Source organism: Lepidothrix coronata, unplaced genomic scaffold, assembly GCF_001604755.1.
Source record: "Lepidothrix coronata isolate B3197 unplaced genomic scaffold, Lepidothrix_coronata-1.0 Scaffold45, whole genome shotgun sequence".
Classification (NCBI taxonomy): domain Eukaryota; kingdom Metazoa; phylum Chordata; class Aves; order Passeriformes; family Pipridae; genus Lepidothrix; species Lepidothrix coronata.
The window spans coordinates 3,025,042-3,038,395 of NW_016690225.1; the positions used below are offsets into that span (position 1 = coordinate 3,025,042).

A 13,354-nucleotide genomic window follows, 5' to 3' on the forward strand; every position below is an offset into this window, starting at 1 on the left:
TGTGAAGAAGGGACATAAGAGTGAGAAAATAGACCAGAATTTATGTACAAGTAGATATTTCCTGAGTACAAAAACTGCTAGCAGAGGTCAGGTCAGAAGCAAGAAATTTTGGATGGCAAGACATTCTGAATGATATATTTGAGACAAGTAGTGAAATGTAGGGCTCATATGCCACTTAAAGAAATTCTGAAAATGCCAGATTACCTTCAAGAAGACAAATGAGACAGAACAGAAAACTAAATGAGAAACAGCCCTGACTTCTGGAGCACATACCAGCATGTATTACAACGGCCAACCAATCCACTAGACAGGTTCCACTCCTTACAAAGACAGGCCTTTCATTCTGGTAGCAACTGACAGGAGCAAACTCCATCTTCTTTGAAAAATAGAGACTACCATCTAATTATGGCTCTCAGACAGGATTCTGTTATTTTCTTATGGAACTAATAATATCTCTGCAGCTTGTGAACAGGTTGTTGAACTGTTCTGTAGTGCTGCACTGGTTTGTAGTTTCTATTTCAACATTTCTAACCAAGACCAAAACTGGATTGCCAAGAGAACTGAAATCTCTGAACTGTAGAAAGTATCTCATGACAAAAAAAAAAAAAAAAACAGTTTTGCAAAATCACCTTAACAAAATTACACTGAAAATTGAACTGATTTTCATTTATTATTATTATTATTATTATTATTATTATTATTNTTGTTGTTGTTGTTGTTGTTGTTGTTGTTGTTATTTCATTTAATTTCATTGTTGTTTATTCTGTTCCTGGAATAGCCAGTGTGAAGAATATAGTCTATGCCTACAGTGAAAGAGTGGCAAGGCAGTACATAGTCTATGTATAATAGCTTTTAGACCATAAATACATACTCTTCACCTCCAAATACTGCCTCCAACCTTCTGTTACTCATTTGTTATTTTTTCTCAGATATAATGAACTAAGTGACTCTTTAATGGTGTTTTGAAAAAAAATATAGGGTTCCTCAGAATGGATTATATCAAAAGAAGTGTCTCTAGGTATAGCAAAGAAATAAGCACAGAAGAAGACAAATGCCTATATGAATAGCAGGAAGGTGAATAGGAAAGACCGTAATTTTCATGAATGTAAAATGGCAGTAACATTATAAGGCACAGAGGCAAGACCATACCTTTTTTATTTGTACTATGCTAAGAAACCTTCCCTAAACCAAGGCCCAATATCCTACTTCATACGGTGCAGGAACTGGGGAAAAAAATGACTGCTCAAATGATAGAATACTTCAGAAAGTGCTTCTAACTTCTTCCTGAACCATAAGTCTAAATGTATATCTAATGACATATATGCATAGATGGTTTATGTGCATATCCATATATCCATGTACACAAACACACACTCTCCCTTCTATAGTGGTGCACAAAAAAAAAGATACTGTAGTACAGATAAGGATAAAGCGGTTTTACTACTAACAGTCAAACACTTGGGCTTCTGTTAAACTATTCCATCTCTTATAAAAAATGACAGATAAAAATTCTGAAATATCTATGTAAATATGCTTAGATATTCTATAATCTTTGAAATGGGATTTAAAGCTTAGTTATTGCTAAGGGTTATTTAGCTTTGCTACACTTGTTATGATAATTTTTCAATAAATTCTACTATTGTTTAAAAATTATAATTGGAAAACCTATAATGCATATTCTGCCCTACTTGTCATCCACCATAGGTTTTAGTGCAGTACATCTGATGAAGAATTGCAGAGTAAAATAAAGAGCAATGACAGGAATGCCAGTCTCCATATTTCTGATGATAAAAAGGCTGAGTGCTTGCCAGCAGCAGCTTGCTGTCAGTAAGAATGAATCTGAAACAGATGCCAACCACATCAACAGCTTCAGCCATATACATTTTTTATTAGACAATGACAGAAGTCATGATGGAAGTACCCAGGTGCAAGGCACACCAAGTAATACCACCATTACACCTCAAATTCAAAATATAAAGTTATCTAGTACTGTATTTCCTAACTAGAATATTCTGTTCATATCTAAGCCTGTAAAACCAGTATGTTTAGTGTTAAAAATAAGCATACAAATAGAATTTGGGAAAGGCTGTTGTAATTTTATATTGAATCTCTATCAATCTTGGATATTGTTTTGCTAACATGTGAAGAGAAAGATTTTTTACTCACATTGGAGCACAAATTTCAGTTCTCTTTTGTTTTCTTTGTGATTTGAAGTTTATATCAAAGTAATATGCATATACTAGTGGATATATGGCTAAAAATCACTAAGCTTTTTCCCTACTACCCATCTTCCAAAAAGACCACAAGCCTCCAGCTTTGGTTAATGATGTGCTGGGGAAAAAAAAGTCCTTACAACTGCAGAAACAAAAAGTTGACTTCTTAAAATTTTTGGTCCTCAAAACGGAGTGGTTTAGAATAAGATTTGTTTAATCATATTTAATATCTCTCTATTTCAAAATTTTGTGGATTTTGTTTTCTATGTTACTACCCACTTACTGAGATGTTCGATTGAGCTAGATACCAAAATCTGTCTAGACATCTCTGCAAATGCACAGAGCCCCTTGAGAAGACAGGACAAAGCAAATGCCCCCTCCATCTTCAAGAAGGTCAATAAGGAGGACCCAGGCAACAGAACAGTCAGGATCACCTTGATCACTGGGAAGATGATGGGCACCATCCTGGAAACGAACTCCAGGCATATTACGGACAAAGAAAATATTATCAGAAGCATGACTTCACCAAGGAGACTAAACTGACAAACTTCAATGAGGAAGCGATTGGCCTGTGGATGGTGAGACAAAAGTGGATTTCAGTAAGGACTTTGTCTCACATAAGACCTTCATAGACAAGATGTTATGGGCTTGTTAAGCAGCCAGTGAGGTGGATTGAAAACTGAGTCCAGTCCTGTTTAACATCTTCATTAATGGCCTTGATAATGGGGACAGAATTTACACATACCAAGTTTACGTATCAGAGGGGCTGCTATTCCAGAGGGTCATACTGCTATCCAGAGGGACCCTGACAGGCTCAAGAAATGGGTTGACAGGAATCTCATGAAGCTCCATGCACTGGAACAGATTGCCTAGAGAGGTTGTGGAGTCTCCCTCAACAGAGATATTCAACAACCATCTGAATGCAATCCTGTGCCATCTGTTCTAGAATGATCCTGCTTGAGCAGGGAGGTTCAACCAGATGACTCACTGTGATCCCTCCCTACCTGATCAATTCTGTGGTTCTGTGAAATGCAAAGTCTCACACCTGGGAAGGAACAACCCCATCCATTAGCACATGCTGGGGGTCACTCAGCTGGAAAGCAGCTTGGCAGAAAAGAACATGTGGCTCCTGGTGGATGCCAGGCTGAACATGAGCCAGCAATGTGCGTGGACACAAAAGAAGGTGAATGGTAAGCTGGGCTGCACTGGAAAGATTGTTGACAGTAGGTTGAGGGAAAAGATTTTTTCCTCATTATTCAGCCCACAACTGAGTTTCCCAATGCAAGAGAGCCATCGACACACTGTAGAGAGTCCAGTGAAGAGCCACTAAGAGGACTGAGGGACTGGAACACAAAATATAAGGAAAGACTGAAAGAGTTTGAACTGTTCAGCTGGAGAAAAGAAGGCTAAAGGGGACCTTACTATTGTATACAAGTACCTGAAATGAGGGTGGAAAGAGGATAGAGACAGACTCTTTTGAGTGGAGCCCAGTAATAGGACGAGATGCAACGGGCACAAAGTAAAATACAGATGATAGCGAAGGAAACATCAGGAAACACCTTTTTACTGTGAGGGTGACTGAGCATCAGCACAGGGTACCCAGAGAGGTCATGGAGTCTCCTCTCTTGGATACTCCTGTAAACAATAACTTTCCTAGACATGGCCCTGGGCAATTACCTCCTGCTATCTCTGCTTGAATGAGGGGATCAGACAAGATGACCTCCAGAGGTCCCTTCCAACCTCAACCATTCTTTGTGATTCTGTGTGATTCAAGGGTATGTTGCATTCATGGAATCTAATTTAATTTTAAATGGGTTTGAACATCTTCTTCTTGTGTATTGAATTTAATTGCAAAGTTTCATATTCCTGAAGATTCTAGAGTATCCAGAAGGGAATGCAAAGGACAGAATGGAATAAAAATCTTGAATCTAAATCAAAAATATGGAAACATTTCTGTTATGTTTAACTAAGAAAGCTGTTGAAACTACATGTATGCATTTATTTGCATTTTCAAGGAGTTGGTAAGGATTTTTGTTGCATTTTAGTGTTCCCTTTACACCTAAATAAATTTACCCCCTAAATGCTATCATTTGAGCACAGATGGAATATTCACAACAACCTGACAAAAGGAGCTATACTAACATTTGAACAATTTTCATTTTTTTCCTGAAATTCTAAAGACATAGTAAAAAGAGAACTTCTAGTTGAATTATTTTTTACATGCATTTTATTTCGCCATGTTGCATATTTTTTCATTCCACGTTATCTAGAAAACATAACTTTAAAAATTATTCTAAGTATCCACTTAGGGTGACTCAATGAATGCTAGTTACAAATATACTTTACTATTTTTTAAATTATTCAAAGGAAATATACAATCTATTTCCTAGTGCAATGCAGTACAAATAGTTAAATTTAAGATACATAACTCTGTCTTTTTCCATTGAGTGACTGGTCTACTTTTTATAAACATGAACACAAAGTGTTAACTACATCCAAGCATCCAATTCATTGAGTCGTTTGCAGGTTTGTTAAATACAGAAGTTTAACCTGACCATGACTGGTTGCTATCAGCCTGTGTCTTCTCCACACACCTTCACCTGATCATCTAGACTCATTTCTTGTGAACATTACTATCAAAGAACAAGAAGAATATTAAATCATTGTTCTCATGAGATATTCTATGCTATATAAGAGCACAGTTCAATTTATGGAGAACTGGCAAATTTCTGCTCTCATTTATCCTACCATAACAACAATGAATTTAATTTCTTATACTAACAGGCATAACAAATGATCTCAGAAGCACTCAATACACCTCTGGTTTGGGAAAAATAACATTTTCTACTTAAGTTGTCAGCAAATGCAGAGAGAGAATTTAACCCCTTGCTGCACCTGAGCCTAGTATAATTTAGCTGCATATGCATTTCTGAGTGTGTGAGAAAAGACTTCAAAATGCTGTCAGCTTCTTTTCCCCTGAAATCAGAACACTTGTCATCAGGAAGATAATATAATACTATGAAAGATGGGAAAGAAAGAAGTAGTGCTATACTTCATTACTGCCTACATTGGTGACCAAGATCAGTTCATCCCAACAAGGGATGGAAAGATTTAATCTTTTCCTTTAAAAGCACAACACACAGACCTCTTTCAAAGTTACTGTCCTGTAAGAACTGGATAAAATAGGTCAGGAGAAAGACAGAAAAAGGAAGAAGGTTAATGTTCCTTTTTTTTTCTTTTTTTTTTAACTGCAAAAGATTGGTAACCTTCTTATATATGTTTTCTTTATACTGTGAAGTATTGTGCTAATTAGGCAAGATGTTGGACTATCTGAAGAAGATATAAATAAAAGGACTAACAAAGAATCTGTAATTAAAAACTCCTATCATATATAAACCTGTGGAAGTTTCAGTACCCCCCTAAGAATCATCGGATTAAAACTCAGTCCCTAGGTCTTTTTTCTCTACTTTCTTTGATAGTCTGACTCTGAAGAGATAACCATAATCCTGGTATTTAAAACAGAAAGTCTCTCTTCGGTTTGCTGAGATTGCACATGTATGCTAACACAAACACCTTCTCATGCCAAAGAACTTGTGAGCAGGAGGTCCCTCTCTGGCCTTTCAAGCTGGCTGAATCTTCCAATGGGAACCAGAACGGGAATGAAAACTATCCAAATGCAAAGATACACAAAAAATGAGTCACTTTGTTGATTTTGTAGTCAATCTGTCTCTTAATAAAATGAGAAACTATGCCTAATTAGGATTAGGGGAAGGAATCAAGGCTAAAGTAAAATAACTTTGTCCAAAAACAAATGTAATTATCCAGAGTCAGAAGGGAGTCTCAGGGTGTAGGGCTGAGCCCTATCTATATAAATGTATCACTAAATACCATACTACATCAAAACTGTCTCAGTAAGAGTGTTGGAAACGTCTAATTTTGCAAATGCAACAGAATTAGTTGTAAAGTAATTAAATACAGTATAAGTGTAGTTGGCCATTTAAAGGGGTTAGTATTCAGCAATGCTGTTAGATTGATATTGGTTGTATGTAGAATGTGGTCATAACCTGGCAGACAGATATATCTTTCTTTGCCATAAGCTCTCTGCAGCATCTCTAGGCTTATCTGTTGATTTGAAACATCATGTCCCCTAAAAATATTAATAGTTACTATTGAGGAAGAAAGCATCTCTAACCTTGTAATTTTTTGGGGAAATGGATACTTATTTAATTATCTTCTCTGGATTAATTATAAGCCAGACAAACCTGAAACACTCTCCTTGAGGTGATTTCAGTGAAAATGTAGTCCAGTCATGCTTCAAAAACATGAGTGACAATTTATGTGGTTGTAATGCAACTCTATAAACATTAAAATAAGGTTTTTTATAGAGTTCAAAACTAAAATCTAATAGTAATTTCTCAGAGATATACTATGAACATCACCCTAAGATACTTTATCAAGATCCTAAATGATAGACATACATGAATTTCATTTACTGATTTTTTTTTAACAAACTTATTGAAGGCAAGTCAAGGTGCAAAGACAAATTCAAAGTGAACAACAATCAAAGGAAGTACTGCAGTTCATGTCCCATTTTTATTTGGCTTTCTAAATTCTATTATTCTTAGCTATTTTACCTACTAAAATAGAGTATTGCTGACATAAAAGCTTCTGGTCTTGTTTTACCTTGGTCTAAATGTATTTATAATTCCAAAAGGTAAACAGAAATCTACTAATTTGCACCTACTTTTACCTATGCAAAAGCTTCTATAAAAACATTCAAAGAAAAGTTAAGAAGACAACAGGACTAACTAAAGGAGCAATGATAAAAAGATCATGTAAAATCTAAAGATATCATGAAATACGTATTTTTATTAAGAAATGCATTGCATGTAAATTTATGAGTCATCTGCTTTTTAAACCCTAGTTTTCAGAAGAAACACTCTTTTGACTAGGATAAATAACAAACTTGTTTTGGAAAAAATATATGATATATATTTCTGATATAATTGTGGAGAGGAATGGGATTAAACTTTTAGGAAGAAAAGATTCAGGAAAAATACCTCTGACAAGTTTCTATCTATTACTAAAATAATAATACTGTTTATTTTGAATAGTTCTCTTAAGAAGACACTGAGCAAATGTCTACAATTCCAGGATCAATTTGGATCATGCACTGTATAATGTAACTGTGAACAACACCTGACTAGTCACATCAGTAAAATCATCAGTCAAGTCCCTGTGATCAAGAAAAGTGTCATAATGGGTAATATAATAAATAATGAAGATCTTATTAGCAATTCTCACAAGATCACATTAGCCATCTAGAAGGAACATGGTAAATTCTACATGAGCAAAATTAAAATCTAAGGAAGAGTGTTATGTCTGTATCAAGTAGTTTACCCCAAATTTCAGTATTTTATGACTTTCTGTATCTGGTTAGAAAAGCAGCTTTTTTTTTTTTTTTTTGGGAAAAGGACATGTTTGTGCATAAAAAGGAAAAGAACCACATAACACACATGACCACATAACAATAAAGATGCAGCCACTGACTGCTTTCAGTTTGTTGAAGGCAAAACAATGCCAAACAAGATAAATAAGAGTGTATTTGATTGTTCTTCTGTTTGGAAGTTTTCTTTACAGACTGACTTTTAAGACTAGACAACTAGTGATAGAAAGGCCACAGTGCTGTTAAACTGGCTTCAGGCACTCAAAATCATAACAAGTGTTAGCAGCGCACTGTCATAAGATGTTTCAGCTAAGGTTCCCAATATTTTACATTCACAACTGTGTGACTAAGCCCAAAGCAAATTTTTTCAGAAACTCAGAGATTTAAGGCAGAGTAAGACTTTTCCTTGGTATTGTTTCAGTTTTGACTGAATGAATTTCTACTTTGTTTTCCTCTAGAATTAGAATTAAAAAAAAACCACCCATAAAAAACAAACAAACAAACAAACAAACAAACCCAATCAAACAAAAAATAAACTTCTAACATTTTTCCTCACTTAATTCCTGGTAATGAAATACTTAATTTTGTGCCTGATTATGAAATCAGATGTGATTCTCACAAATATGATAGGTGTTGTGTAAAAGTAATGACTACATTTTAAGAGACAAATAATTTGCAAAAATATACCTTCTACTTGTTCTTACTCTTGAAGAGTATGAGTGACAAATGGCAATGTTTGCATGCCAATTAAAATATTGTGAAAATCAATAATAATTTTGTATGGCAGGCAGCCAAAAAAATACCAGGCAGCCAAGATGATTTTTATACTATCCCAATGACACTGTAAGACAGTTTCATAAAATTACAGTTCTATGTGAGACTTAACCAGCTGAGTAATATGGTCACTCAAATATTTTGTTCTAGAACTTGGCCACCTTCTTAATAGACTACATAAAAACTTGTGCTATCGTTACTAGGGCAGAAGTGATTTGGCAGTACGCTTGTTCAGATGACAAACTGTCTATGTGTTCCCAATCAGTGAAACACTATCAGGTTTCAGTTTTCCTTCCCAAGGTAAGGTTCTATTTTTATTTGCGTCTGTGTATGGTAAAAGCCATATAGGTTAGTCTATCTCACTATGGATTCAAAACTGGGATGAACTGTTCTTTCAAAAAATTTATTCATTCCATGATTAGTCTTGGCCTTGATAATTCAAACTCTTTAGAGTAAAGTGAAAACATGAAGCAATGACTTAAACTTTGTAGGAACTGTCTCAAGTACAAAATAGAGACAGAACCCACCGTACACTCTCCAACCACAGAAGACTGAATTATTTATGCAGAGGAGATATTCATGTAATAACATGCAGGAGATTCTGCAGTGATCTGTTTTTCAGAGAGGACCTGGTTTAAGTTCTTGCCTATAATTAGATTACTCATGTGAGTGATCCAAAACTGAGTCTTTTGTCTTTAGTTCCAGACACATTTTTCTCTCCTTCTATTTTTTTCTTCCCCTCCTCTAGTATCCTTGACAATAAGAACTATTTTGACAAAATTTACAGTTGGTGTATTCATTTAAAAAAAATCTACCTTGCTACATCTGAATATTTTATATTTTTGCAATACTTCTGAACAGCTGAATGAATAGAAAACTAATTTAGTGTTTTTTTCATGAAACCAAACACAGTGACCAAAACTACGGTCTGCAGGCACGGATGGAAGGACTGGGAGGCAAGTCACTGCTAGCTTTACATGGTCTCTGTTCTTATGATACATCAGGCAGTACTGTGCTCGTGTGGGCTTCATGGTCTACTCTGACTCACACAGCTGCCAGTGTCATCTTGATTCTAAGAAAGTAATTAGAGATAATTGGTTCCAAACCCAATTATTTGTTCTTCCAAACCTTAGTACTGAGAATTGTCATGTTTCGTGGTTTAGCTTTCCAGATGCACACTCTCCAGGGATCAATTACAGAAACAGTGCCAAAGCAGGTGTTGAGGGTTAGACAGTCCCTAGGTTATTGCAGTCCATATTGGACTAATTTTAATCACCTATTGAGGATTTAGAAATAAATTGTGCTTCAACATACCAGAAAGTTCTCCAAAGGAAGAGAAAAATATGAAGTTTTTGTTTGAACTACAGAGACAAAATACGTAAGAATCAGTTTCATCAGAAGCTGTACTTTACATTATGTTCACATTTATTTTTTCTCCATCACTCCTGTCATTGTCTTCAGTTCACATAAACTAGAAGAAGAAAAGAAATTCAATCTGAAATGAAAACATATTTTGGGTTGACTAAGGTACAGAATATGATAAACTGAAAACAAAAATCCAAACCACATTATAGAGTCCTTTTCTTAGCAGCAGAATTTGAATGTTACTGAACAATCCACTACACAGAAAAGTTAAGAAGTTCTAATCTAAATTCTAACATATTCCACTTACTATAAAGTTTCCATTTCAACTGTCTTGGCTATTAAGAAAGCATGAGGCTAACAAGAAGAAAGGAAAGACAAACAGTAAACAGTCTGATTTGATAGTTTTAAATGACAATTCAATATTTTTCCCTTCATTTTTTATTTCCTGTTTTTATAAATTCACCAGTATTTTGACATTGAAGGCAAAATAGAATATTTTTCTGTAAAGAATAACCTTCTTTCTCTTCTTTCCCCATGTCATAAGGTGAGAGACAGTCCTTTGAGGAGCAAATGCTGCTTCATTCAGTCCCTAAATAATGTAATGCTACCCCTCTGAGGAACAGTAGCATTACTTGGGCACAGCAACCAGTTTTTGATCTGGAGAAGAAATAGGTAATTTAAGTAACTTGTTTATCTAGAGAAAGTATTGTGACAAATAGCACATAAATCTCTGCATGTGAAAATATGTAAAGAGTTGCTGTACACCCCATAGCCTGATGACCTGAACTTTTCTGCCTTTGTAGGATTTTAGAGAAGTTCATACCATTAAAGTAGCATGTCTTCTGTTTTTCTCCATGATGCTTGTACATCTAAGAAACTTGCTACTATTGGAAAAGATGGCTTCCTTTTTACAACTGTTTTGCAATAGAAAGAGGATCCATGAGGAACTCTGTGTCTAAATGCTGACACAAAGAAATGTGCTTTGACTAAACAGTTTTATAGTTTCTGAAATTGTTTCACAGCATCTTTTTATAGGAAGTGTCTTTCTGAGCACACATAATCAACAATCTGCAATGACCATGTTCCACAGTCAGATATATCTCCTTTAGCAGCACTCCTAATATCCGTTGGCTATTTTTAGCTTGAATTCTTCTGTCACAGGTATTGTAGATGCAAATATAGAAAGATTTAAGACATAATCATCAGCAAGCGTATTTACCAACATTTTAGATGATTCAAACCTCAGAAGTGTTTCTAGAAAAATGAAAGACACATTACTACATATTTAAAGACTTACTGCAAGATTCCTCTGCCTCATAAGGGAAAGAGAGAGTTAACAAATCCAAATTTTGAGGCTACACAGAATCAAGAGTTCTGAAAATACCTTAAATGACAATTTTTCATAAGAAAATCGAAGGTTACTATTTTCTAGACAGAAAGGATTTTCTTTTATATGACATGAGATCTATAAAAAACTGCTCAAAATGTAAGTATAGTGTTAAGAAATTAAAACGAAAATTTTGGAAAATTTTGAAAAATTTTCAATTTCCATAATCTGCAACAACCCAAAAGTTAATTTTTTCTAGCATTTTTTTTTCTTACTTGTGCACAGGCACAAAACCGACCTTTCCAAACTCACACACACATACATAGATTATAGGGAAAACCCAATAAATTTCTTTAATGCAGATGGATATTTTTTTTAAAAATAGTTGCAGAACAATATTATGGTGATATTTCCACCAAAGACTGTTTATGCTAGGATATGGCCCACATCTGGTAGATAAAACTTCAACTTCATAGTCTTTGTCATGCCACAGGGGAGATGCACTTGTTGTTTGTTCCATATCTTACTGCTAACACTCATCAGTAAACCAGATTTCAGTGTTTTTATCATGTCAATAAATTCACTACTCTAGATTCCAATGAGTATGACACCACTTTGAATAAAAGACTGCCATTTCAGGATTCTTTTGAATATCTCACCATTTTGCTTTCTGGTTTCCTCAATTTAAAAATTAAAACAGGGAAAAAAAATGAAGACACAAAATTTGTGCCATTTTTCCCAGGTTTTGCAATCATAATAGCTAACACTTTTCAGCACCAGCTTTCTATGGGAACTTTTAAGTGCTGTATAAATTCAAACCAATTCAAAAATCACTCCACCCTTATAAATATAGAGCTACACATAAAGACAAATATAGCAATTATCTTTAAACTTGTATTGATACTATACTTTTTTTAAGACAAGAAGAAAATGAGACAGGCACATACAAAAAAAAAATTAGGCAGGGGGCCCACAGTGCAAGTTGCTATAATTGTAATCTGGAGGGAAACAGGTTCCTTACTTTTCAGAAAACTTCAATAGTTTTCTCACAAACATTTAGTACTCTACTACTTTGGTCTCATCTAGAAGACTGAATAACCTCTTGTATTTACCCTGCCACAGTATGTGTTCAGATTAGTAAGGGAGGTGTTTCCTTCTAGCATAATGTCCTGCATTTTCTCCAGTAAGTGATCTCCCATCAAAGGATTTGACAGCTTCCCCTGTGAACACCGAAGAGAGAAAAAATGCTGTGTAGAAAGAACAAAAGTATAAATATCCTGCTTTCATTAAATCTATCCATTTCTGCTTACAGATTTCTGTTTAAATGAATCCTTTTAGAAAGCCTGCTATAAAATGAAATGATTTAACTTCAGGTATGTTGCAGTAACTCAATGCTAACATGACAGTTCTCTACTCTCCAGCACCAATTCAAAACCCCTCCTTTCATTTTCAACCCTGGTCAGAGAAGCATTTCTCTGAGTGTTTCTGTGAAATGCTGTCAGCATCTCCCTGAGAGTGCAGTAGAGAATAAAGAAAGAAGCAGAGCAGATGGTAAAAGATGGAGCCTCGGTAAGGATTGCTTTGTTAGCACAGTGCAGGAATCAAGAGAGAGAGATGAATCTCACAATTGCCAGGAGGTATAGCAATACCTCTCTGTAGGATTCAAGGAGTTTACTCTGACAGGGCACAGTACAACTCCTAAGTACAACAGGCTGCCTCCAGCTTCAGTTCTCTGTGTTTCATGACTGCAGTTCTATTCTCTTCTCTGTCCCACTTCACAGCTCAGCACCCTGGCTTGAGCCCTGACTCAGTCACCTCTTAGCACTGTTCCTTGCACTGCTCTCTGCAGCAATCTGACAATACTTATCCACAGACTATATGCCTTTATTACTCATTCTCTACTTCCAAGGAACAGTGCAGAGAGCAAAAATCTTTTTAAGCAGGAAACAAACAGTAAATTCCCTCTATTTTTGCTCTAATATGGCCTTGACATTGTTTAACATGGGATTGTCACTGAAAAATCAGAAAAAGTCTACTGGCTTTACAAAATACAATTTAAAAAATGAATTAATGTGGTTACAGGTCTCAAAGCAGGCAGTTCTGATGGAAGACTTCACAATTTCCAGAAACATAGGAAATATGAATCACATAGGAAATATGTTCTCTACTGTGTGTGGGTGCAATCAGAACAGAAATAATTAGGTATAAATTATGATAACAATAATAAGA

At 35.2% G+C, this 13,354-nt stretch overlaps 1 protein-coding gene across 7 annotated transcripts in view; it reads right to left on the reverse strand.

Moving 5' to 3' along the window:
• CSMD1 (CUB and Sushi multiple domains 1) overlaps positions 1–13,354 on the reverse strand; it is a 1,090,193-nt gene that overhangs the window by 671,814 nt on the left and 405,025 nt on the right. Inside the window, exon 1 of one of the 7 annotated variants that reach the window (XM_017814558.1) lies at positions 12,238–12,282. The exons of the other annotated variants lie outside the window; for them this stretch is intronic. The gene's annotated coding sequence lies outside the window, so the exon portion shown is untranslated. Of the gene's footprint in view, positions 1–12,237; positions 12,283–13,354 lie in introns of those variants that run through there. 7 annotated transcript variants of the gene reach the window in all.